The following is a 10,811-nucleotide window of genomic DNA, read 5'->3' as shown; positions in this document are numbered from 1 at the left end:
ACAAATCTGCATTGTTCAGTGTGTAATTTTAAGGACACAGAGTAAACCCATGTCAGTGAACTAAGAGGAGAGGAGGGGACCTTAACAATGGAAGTTTATTGATACCTTCTCTGAAGAGAGGGGCATTCTTTTTGTAATGCACATCGCAAAATCATTTCAGTAAACAATAAATAACAAAACAAAAAAGCACCGGTCCACCTTGGCTGCTCTCCATCTGTGGCCAGTAGGGTTGCCAGGTTCTTGGTCTGAGACTGATCCTGTATCTTTAGGAGAAGATAATTCCACAAGGTGGAATTCTCCCTTCCCCCTGCACAACTTTTAAAGATACAGAAGACCTCTTGGTTGCCAGGCCCGGCCTCCAAAAGTTCTTCTGTATCTTTAAAAGTTGGTTTTTCCCATTACAGAGTTGCAAGAACACCTGCACTTGGCTGACGTTCTCTTCTCCTAAAGATACAGGATCAGTCTCAGGGCATGGACTTGGCAACCCTAGCGGCCAGGCAGAGAGTTGTTCTTGGTAAGAAGAGACCTGAGTCTCAGTGCAACTGGGTTTCGGCTCTTTCCCATTTAAAACTTGGTTTTCCCACAGAACAATATCAGGGAAAGAGGTCTTGCTGCTAGAGACAGAATATCAGCTCCAGGAGCACAGTTCAACACAGTTCTACTGCTTGGCCTTGCTGCCCTTTCACCCATATTGGCTACTGCTGTAGGTGAGCACCAGCTGCCTCGGGCTTTGCTTGTGCAGTGCCCATGCATTATTTCCCATTGCAAGACACTTTGCTCCACAATGTGAATGACCATGAATGTCAGTGTGTAGTACTAAGTCTAGAGAGAGACAAATTGGTGCGGTAGATGTGAGTGCCTTTTACAACAGCTAGACTTGCATTCTTGTTCACTGAACCCCGCTGAGCTGAGCTTGAACTGAGGTGGGCTGGGCTGCATTATTATTATTATATCATACTCAGAGCTTGGAAAAGTTACTTTTTTAAACTACAACTCCAATCAGCCCCAGCCAGCATGGCCACTGGATTGGGCTGATGGGAGTTGTAGTTCGAAAAAGTAACTTTTCCAAGCTCAGATTATACTTTCGTTGTAGTGAAAAAGAACCGGTAGCTCTCCAGATGTTGTTGGACTCCTGCATGGCAAATGATCACGGTCAGATGGTGGGAGTCATAGTCTAACAACATCTGGAGGGCCATTTAAATGTTCAGTTGTAAAGATTCCAAGCAAGAATGATAAAGAAGAAACAAACAAAAGCATGAACTCTAGAGTTGATACATTTCTTTCATTCTTTACCCAAATGGAGATGCCTTTGGAAATCATTTTAAAATCCTTTAGGGAGAACACTTTTTTTATTGTCAAATGCCAAATTGATTTTTTTTCTTTAACAGAAAAAGTTGTAGTTTGTGTTTAACGTTGAATTTGTATCTTTATTTAAGAATACTTATCCCAAGATCAGTCTTACGATATTATTTATATTGTGCATTTACAGGTGGCTTGGCAGTTTTGTTCCAAAGGTTGCTTGTGACAGGTACCAAACAGTGTTCGCAGTACATCGCAGCCCTGGATAGTATCTACATACTTGCATCCTTTGGCTGAAAAGAATCAATGGAAAACAAAGTTAGGTGCAAAACAGAGAAAGACACCCATTATTTAAGTCTTTAATATTCTCCCCTCACTGTGTTGTATAATATTACTACAGTCAAGCTTTAGAGAGAAAAAGCAAACCCAAGAGTTTTCTTTTAATGGTGAACTTCCATTCTGTTCAGTTAAGAACAGTTTTTATAGGCCCCTATGTTAAGAATGAGTTGCATTCCGCCATTATAATAAGAAATCAGCTTCTATGGCTTACCGTTTTAAAAAATGGTTCAATGATTAGAAACTTGGCAGTGTAGAAGAGGTAAGAAAAAGAGGGGAAGGAGACTTATGGATTGTGTGTGTTTTATCTGTTGAATTTCTTCTTTTTCTATTGAAACACTAAGGCTAGGCTTGCAGACAGAGCAATCTAAGTCTAGGAAGCTGGCCAGTGTAATTCACCCCTGTACCAAACTCCATTCAAGAGCAAGGCTACTGCTGGCTGAGCCTGCCTGAGCTTAACAGAGGGAAAACAAGTCTTTACAACAGAGTGTGACTTACATCATTCTTTGTGGCGGCTTGTTCCACCAGTTTGCCAGGTCATGTGGCGCTGAAAGAGGTTTGGAATAGGTGTAAATCTCTCTTTGCCCTGACGCACCCTGGAATACCCCTTTTGGGGGGACTTTACACTGCTGTAAATTTTATTGGCTTAGCCATTATAGCCTTCACTCATCCAGGTTGAGGGACTCATGCCAGCGTATCCCCAGTTGAGTCGGGATGACAGAGTTATGCCAGCTGAGCCCCAACACAGCTGGGACAACCCAGGATCCATCTATTCCAAACTCACTTATCCTGACAGATCTGGGATTTGAACTGTGCTGCATTTGACCTGAATCTCCTTTCTTCCTTTGCCCCCAAAGTTTCTCCTGAGCCTTCAAGCTGCCCATCAGAAACCCAGCCACGGCACACCTCAGATATATTTTCCCCTTCCCACTATGCCTCACAAACTATTTTTACACATCTCCTGTGACAACCTCTCTCTGACTTTTGGAATACTGGTATTGGAAGTTTCACTTCAATGCATGGTCGCTCTGCGTGTTCTGAATCTATTGAACATTAGGAGCAATAGATATAAATGTAAATGTACTACCTTCAAGTCGATTCCGACTTATGGCAACCCTATGAATAGGGTTTTCATGAGGCTGAGTAGTGTAGATGATTAGGCTTTCCTATCCTTTCCTATCTGTGGGGCAGAGTGGTAAGCGGCGGTAACGCAGCCGAAGCTCTGCTCACGGCCGGAGTTCGATTCCAACGGAAGGAGGAAGTCGAATCTCCGGTAAAAGGGGTCGAGGTCCACTCAGCCTTCCATCCATCCGTGGATGGTAAAATGAGTACCCGGCATATGCTGGGGGGTAAAGAAAGGCCGGGGACGGAACTGGCAATCCCACCCCATATATAAGGTCTGCCTAGTAAACGTCGCAAGACGTCACCCTGAGAGTCGGAAACGACTCGCACTACAAGTGTGGGGACACCTTTACCTTTATCCATGTACTTTCTTAATAAAATGAGTTTGTTTTGTTTAAGATAAAGACCACTCTCTTTCATAGTCTTTTATATCTCAAATTAAGCAACTTTCTTCATAGGGTTATGGGCCCAGAGCCCCAGACATAATTAGAGATTTATAGAAGAAAAAGAAAAAAAGAGTCTGTGGAGTCTGTAATCCAGACAGATTAGATAAGAAAGGACGGCCACTTCTGAATCTGCTAGTAGGTCTGATGCCATTGAGCTAAATGACTCAAACTACAGAAGATAGTCCTTTCAGATGAAAATGCTGCTGAAATATTTTGGAGTTAGCTTTTGTCCTCAAAGAATCAAGGCTGGAAATAAACAAGATGAATGGGATGCTGCAAACAGCAAAGCCATGGGCAGTGGCATACCTAGCGTATTTGACACCTGGAGCGGATCATTTTTTAACACCCTCCTCCTCTATACGACAAAATTATTTTCAGCAATAATCATGAAATGAAACAAATAATAATAATGGCCAGAAAAGACACTCAGACAGTGTTTCAGCCCCGTTGCACGACATCTCTCAAGGGAACCGGAAAGATGCTCTGCACACGCTCAGAGGCACACATTGTCATCGCCATCATTCTTTCTCATAGTCCAGTACTGATCCTGCACTCTGGGGCTCAAATGAAGCTGGCAGCGGCTCCCTCTCGCCTCCCATCCCCATCTATCTGCCCGTCTGTCCATTGAGGAGCTGGGAACCTCCATTGGCTGCATCCGGGGTGGACAGTAACCCTTCATGTAACTAGAGGCTTAAAATGCTTTTTTAAAAAATCCACAAACTGAATGAGTTAGCCTAAACAGACCTACCATTGGGACCTGGTTCAGGCATTGGTCGATTGCAAGGAAACAACACTCAGCTTTTGTGGAAGCTTGCTACTGCTTACTCCAGAATTATATCGAGGATCGATTCAGGTGGCCCACTATAGTAAATTCCTTGCCATCCAAAGGATAAATGGTGTTTTGTTTGTACTGTTGCAACCCTATTCAGAGATAGATGAATGTGGAAATAAAATAAACAGAGCTATTTGAGCCACTCATGGGTCAAAATATGAAAGGGGCAACCACAGGTTATGGGGCCCAGATGGCAGATGCAACTTTTTTTAAAGGTGCAGGAAGTTTTTGCATGGCTCTGGAATAATTTCACACGCAGGTAAGATTTTGTTTTTGTTATGTGCCTTCAAGTCAGTCCAGGAGCACCCCCAGACTACGGACCTGCTCTTTCAGAAGGAGTACAGCCCCATCCAGAGCAGGCGCCTGACCAATTATCTGAACTTAGGAACCACCAACCCACAGCACCTTTGTTTTTATAGGATTCAGACTCAGTTTATTGGCCCTCATCCAGCCCACCACCGAATCCAGGCAGCAGTCCAGGGCTTGTACGGCCTCTCCCGATTCAGATGTTATGGACAAATAGAGCTGGGTATCATCAGCATACTGGTGACACCTTGCCCCAGATCTCCTGATCCTAAGGGCTTCATGTAGATGTTAAACAGCATGGGGGACAAGGTGGTACCCTGTGGCACCCCACAGCACAACTGCCAGGAGGCTGAGAGACAATCACCCAATGCTATTATCTGAGAATGACCCTGGAGATAGGATCGGAACCACTGTAAAACAGTTCCTCCAATAGCCATCTCACCAAGTCAGCCCAGAAAGATACCATGGTCAATGGTATCAAAAGTAGCCAAGAGATCAAGTAAGAATAACAGGGTCTCACTCCCCCTGTCCTCCCGATAGAGGTCATCCATTTTTTCAAAGATGTTTTGTTGTAATATGTTTTAAAGTCTGTTTTTATGATGTTTCAGAGTGTTTTTAGTGCTGCTGTTTGCCGCCCTGGGCTCCTACTGGAAGGGCAGGATCTAAATCTAATAAATAAATAAAAGAGCATCTACTCCCAGTGTTCCCCGGGGAAACAAAATGCTAATAGACTAAAGCAGGGGTGGGGAAGCTCAGGCCTTGGGGCCAAATGCATCTTTCCAGGTCTCTCTATATGGACCGTGGGACCAGTGGTGCCTGATGGTTCCATGACACTGGGGCAGTGGAATCTGCTCTGGGTTTTACTCCGAGCTTTGAACATTTGTACTAAAATGTGGAGTGGATCTCTCTCCCCACTGATATGGAGCCACCCACCACCACTGCTTCGGACTCTCTCCAGACCACCCCCTCCTCAGCCCCACCAGCCTACTTCTTACCCTCCTTAAGTGTCTGTGCCTGACTGGAACGTGTTCTTGAACTCTGACAATGCCTCTCGGTTGCTTCAGTGGAGGATAGAGAGGGATGTGCAAGTGCTTTGCCCACTTTTGCCTCTGGCTCTGCCCAACTCTGCTATGTGGCCTTGGAAGGCTGCCCAGATGGAGAATGTGGCCATCTAAATCAGGTTTCCCACCCCGGACTAAGGTCTGCAGTGTATTTGGGCTGGCATCAGCACCTAGCATCCTTGGGCAGCTACCAGGTCCATCGCATCCTGGCAGGGTCCACGCTGCTGCTTGCCCTGGGCCATTTCAATTAAAAGGGGTGCATAATACTTCATAAAGCAACCTGCAGTTCTGCAGGGGGGGGAGATACTACCTTCTGTGGGGAAAAATTGAGGAGGGGGAAAGAGAAGTCAAAGTGTGTTGTTTTTTTAAGTGCAGCAAAAGGGGGGAAGAGACCTATTGCCTTTTAAAAAAATTATAATGCAAAAGTATGCAAGCAGCTTTAGGAAAGATGCAATTAAAGAAAAAATAACGGGCTTATTTTCAATGCTTAGGTACCCTAAAAACATCGGCAATGGGAAATGAAGGATTAGAGAGGAGAGGAAAAGAGCTACAGACATTCTCATATTCCTAAGGACATGGAGAAGTCTTTTTAAATAGACAAGATTTAATGCATAAGCCAGAGCAAAATCTTTAAGGATGCCTTTGTTCAGAACAACACAACAGTTCTGCTCTGCAACACACACACACAATTGTAGTTCCAACAGGCCCCATATATGGGGTGGGATTAGCCCTCTTACGTGGCTGCAGTCCTGCAGACATTTACCTGGGAGTAAGTCCCGTAGAACTCAATGGGGCTTACATAAGAACATAAGAACATAAGAAGAGCCTGCTGGATCAGGCCAGTGGCCCATCTAGTCCAGCATCCTGTTCTCACAGTGGCCAACCAGGTGCCTGGGGGAAGCCCGCAAGCAGGACCCGAGTGCAAGAACACTCTCCCCTCCTGAGGCTTCCGGCAACTGGTTTTCAGAAGCATGCTGCCTCTGACTAGGGTGGCAGAGCACAGCCATCATGGCTAGTAGCCATTGATAGCCCTGTCCTCCATGAATTTGTCTAATCTTCTTTTAAAGCCATCCAAGCTGGTGGCCATTACTGCATCTTGTGGGAGCAAATTCCATAGTTTAACTATGCGCTGAGTAAAGAAGTACTTCCTTTTGTCTGTCCTGAATCTTCCAACATTCAGCTTCTTTGAATGTCCACGAGTTCTAGTATTATGAGAGAGGGAGAAGAACTTTTCTCTATCCACTTTCTCAATGCTTCTGAGTAGGCGTGCACTGAGACGCACTTCTGAGTAGGCATGCACTGAGACGCACTGTCAGTTGTACGTCAAAGAAAGCAAGTAAACTTGGAAATCCATGACATTTCCTTCCTTCCTAACCGTAGGCACACTACCCACTAGTTGTTTCTCCCAGGTTTAAAGAAAGCGGGCCCTGGTGAAAGGCACCCCAACTGCCCTTCAATGACCTTGAGGTGATGCAGGGTGGAGCTCTTACCCACCACTACTCAGATTTTGCCCAGGGAGGGGAGAAAAAGGAGGCACCCCTACCCGGGAAATTGTCTAAGCCCCCCCCCGCAGGTGGGCCCTGGGTGGGGGGAGGCGAATGGAAGCCCCACCCAGACTACCACAGCTGAGCAATGGGGAATGGTGTTCTCCAGAGCCCCCCTTCAGCAAAAGGCGCTCCTAGCCCCCAGGGGCAGCGGCAGCTTCTGCAAGGGGGCTGGCAGAGCAGCTCCCTGTCCCTGCAAGCGAGGCTGCCTGTGAGGGGGCCGGGCGAAGAGGCGGCACTTGGGCAAAGCTCTTATTGCACCCCTTTATTGCATGCACCTGGGGTGAACCGCCCCGTCCGCTTCCCCCTTGATACGCCACTGGCCATGGGACACATATCTCTAGCTGTAAGTGATAATTTAATTTACCATGTTGAAAATAAGCAAATTGCAAGTGAAATGTGGGAAAGGCTGAGGCAAGTTTTTTTTAACAAAACACAATACTCATTTCCTTGATGCTAAAACTCTGTAACAAGAGGCTTAAAGATCCAAATAATCTATCAGGACATATGAGCTCTTTCTTGGGAACAGTAAGAAAACTGGAGCAACAGCAGATAAATTTACCTGAGGCAGCTAAGATTGGCCTTTTGCTCAGCACTTTGCCTCCAGAATATGAAGGAATAATTAATTTACTTCAAGTTAAAGAAAATCTAACTTTGAGTTTTTGTCCAGGAACGTTTGCAGGAAATACAGCTACAAAATATGGAAACTAAAAACCAAGCCTACAGACTGACTCAAGGCAAACATTCTTTCTTTTGTGGAAGTAATCAGCATTGGAAAAGTGCTTGCCCTCACCTGAGAAAAACCTTGAAGGACACATTCGAAGGGATGTGAAGCAGTATCAAAAGACAAAGGAGTAAGGGGGAATATGTCTCTGGGAAATAATTTTGGGAAAGGAAATAAAATATGTACTGCAAAAGAAATAATTTTGATTCAAACCAAGCACAAAACAAGATTTACACAGACAGTAGGGCAACTTCACATTTCTTCAACAATTTGGATGTTTTCACAGATATAGATATGGATTATAAAGTCCCAGTTTATCTTCTGATGTACAATGTATTTATACACAAGGAAAAGGGACAGTTCATTTAAAATGTGAACTGGGTGAACGGAGCACCAGGGAAGTGTGCATTCCTGGAGCTTACTATGTGCCATCTCCTACAGAACAGTTTAATGTGTAAAAACAGCTACACATTTTGAAGAGTTTTGTTTAGGAGAGATCATTGTTTTGTATTCAAAGGCAGAGAACTACTTATGAGAGGACTTTTAAGTAATGAAGACTTTTACGAAGTAAACTGTGAGACAGCAAGCTAATGCTGCTAAAGAATGTCTTCATAAAGACTGTATGGGGTTGTGGCATTGCAGATTTGGCCACAGAAATGTTGCATTTCAAAACTCGTGAAAGGCAATTTAACAATTTAGACATAAAAATGTGCAAATCTGAGTTTGTGTGTTGCTCATGTTAAAGCAAATGCAACTAGAGACACCTACAGGCCATCCGCTGAAGTCCAATCAGAAAAAAACTCCACAGTGACATCTGTGGACCCTTACCTGTAATGACACCAGAAAGGAATGTTTATTTCCTTACTTTTATAGATGTTTTTTCAAGATATGTCTACACATCTTCTTAAAGAGTAACATGAAGTGTTACAAAAGCTTAAAGAGCTTATTGGTGAGATTGAGCAATATATTTGGGAGAAAGCCCAAGACTGCTCACTGACAATGGTGGTGAATACACAGGGAAAGATTTTGAAGGATACCTAAAGGAACAAGGCATTTAAATATGAAAAAAACAATTCCTTTTATCCCAGAACAAAATGGAGTGCCAGAAAGGAAAAATACAACACAGAAATGTCGAGAAGTATGCTTCTCCAGGCTGGACTGCAAAACAACTGATGTCTAGAAGATCTGGCATGTCTATGGAAACAATCATGGCAGCCACTTACTCGCAAAACAGGTTACCCACTAAAGGCAGAGAAGCAACACCATTTGAACTGTGGAATGGAACCAAACCAAGTGAAAGGCATATTAGAGTGTTTGGATCTAAGGTGTATGCTTACATTCCCAAAGAAAAGAGCAGAAAAATAGATTGCAGAAGTGAAGACGGCATATTTGTTGGCTATTTGTGGGTTGCAAAAGCTACAGAATATTTGATCCTACCACAGAAACAATCAAAGTGCACAGTATTGCATACTTCGATGTGAGACAAAAAACCAAATATCAGTAAAATGCCAGAAATCAAACTAGACATCCCAACAGGAGAAGAAACAGTACAGCAGTCACAGCAAGAAGAAGAGGCTATGACCTTTGAAACTTCAAATGAACCTGAGCAACAAGAGCTGATCAAGTGAGATGCTCAAGCAGAGCCAACAAAGGGATGCCACCCAATAGTCTGTCTCTTCTAACCAGAGTGGAGGAGGCACCAAAGCTCTCCAATTGGTGAGACATTGAAGGGATGCCACATACTGAAGCAGACAAATGGTTGCAAGCTGTTGGAGAAAAAATAGAATCTCTTCACAAAAACAAAACATGGACTTTTACAAAGCTCCTGCTGGGAGGAAGGGTGGGATATAAATCAAATAATAAATAAATAAATAAATAAATAAATAAATAAATAAATAAATAAATAAATAAATAAATAAAATAAAACTACCAGAAGGGAGAAAGTCCATTAGAAGTAAATGCATCTAGCTAGTGAAGATTGTTATGAAACGTTTCCACCTGTTGTCAGACACACTTCTATAAGGACAGTCCTCAGTATTGCTGCCTCAAGGGATATCAGGTTCAACACCTGGATGTAAAGACAGCCTTCCGATATGGAGACATTGAGGAAGATATATACATCCAGCAACCACCAGGGTTTGAAGTACCTGGGAAAGAAGGACTGTGCAAGCTTCAGAGAAGAATGTATGGCCTGAAGCTAGCCACTATAGCTTGACAAACCTTTACTTAAGGAGGGGATCACGCAAGGAAAGGCTGACCCCTGCCTATACTGTTCAAGCATAATGGATAGATGTTCATCTTGTGCTATGTGGATGATACAGTCTTGTCACCAAGACAAGGAAGATAGTGATGAAATTGTGAGAAGTCTTAAGAAGGAAATAGAAGTGACAGATCTGGGAGACATCTCTTACTATCTTGGAATCCAGATGGAAAGGGGAGAACATGGAAGCTTCTTCATTAACAAGAAACAGAAGACAACGGACCTGGAAGAAGCCAATGCAGCAGAAACAGCAATGGAAGTAAGCTTCTTTAAAGACAATGAGAGCAAGGAACCACTGCAAGACAACAGTACAGGACAGCAATTGGAAAGCTCCTGTATGTACCAACTGTAACACAACCGGACATTGCAGCAGCAGTTGGGATACTGTGCAGAAAAGTTAATGCACCAACAAACAAAGATTGGACTGCAGTCAAGAGGATAGGAAAATATCTAAAGGAAACTGCAGATCTGATGGTGGGACCTGCAAACAGTATCCCAGAGTGGTGGGCTTTATGGATGGAAACTGGGCTGAAGACAGAGAAGACTGAAAGTCCACTAGTGGGAATCTGTTCTGTTGTGGAGAAGAAGTTATCAGTTGGAATAGTAAGAAACAGTCAGTTGTAGGCTTGTCCTCTACAGAAGCAAAATATATATCTGCAGTAACAGTATATTAAGAAGCAACCTGGTTATACAGACTACTCTTAGACTTTGGAATCAAATGAACCAAAGCCGACTAGAATGCACGAAGACAACCAGAGCTGTATTTTGTTCTCCCTATGAGAAAAGTGACACTGCAAACAAAGCGCATTGATACCAAGTACCAAGCATGAGAAATGCACAATAGAAAGGGCTCATTGAGCTGAAGTACTGCCTGACAGAAA

Source organism: Rhineura floridana, chromosome 4 (genome assembly GCF_030035675.1).
Source record: "Rhineura floridana isolate rRhiFlo1 chromosome 4, rRhiFlo1.hap2, whole genome shotgun sequence".
In the NCBI taxonomy this organism is placed as follows: Eukaryota; Metazoa; Chordata; class Lepidosauria; order Squamata; family Rhineuridae; genus Rhineura; species Rhineura floridana.
Note: the sequence above shows the minus strand (reverse complement) of the source record.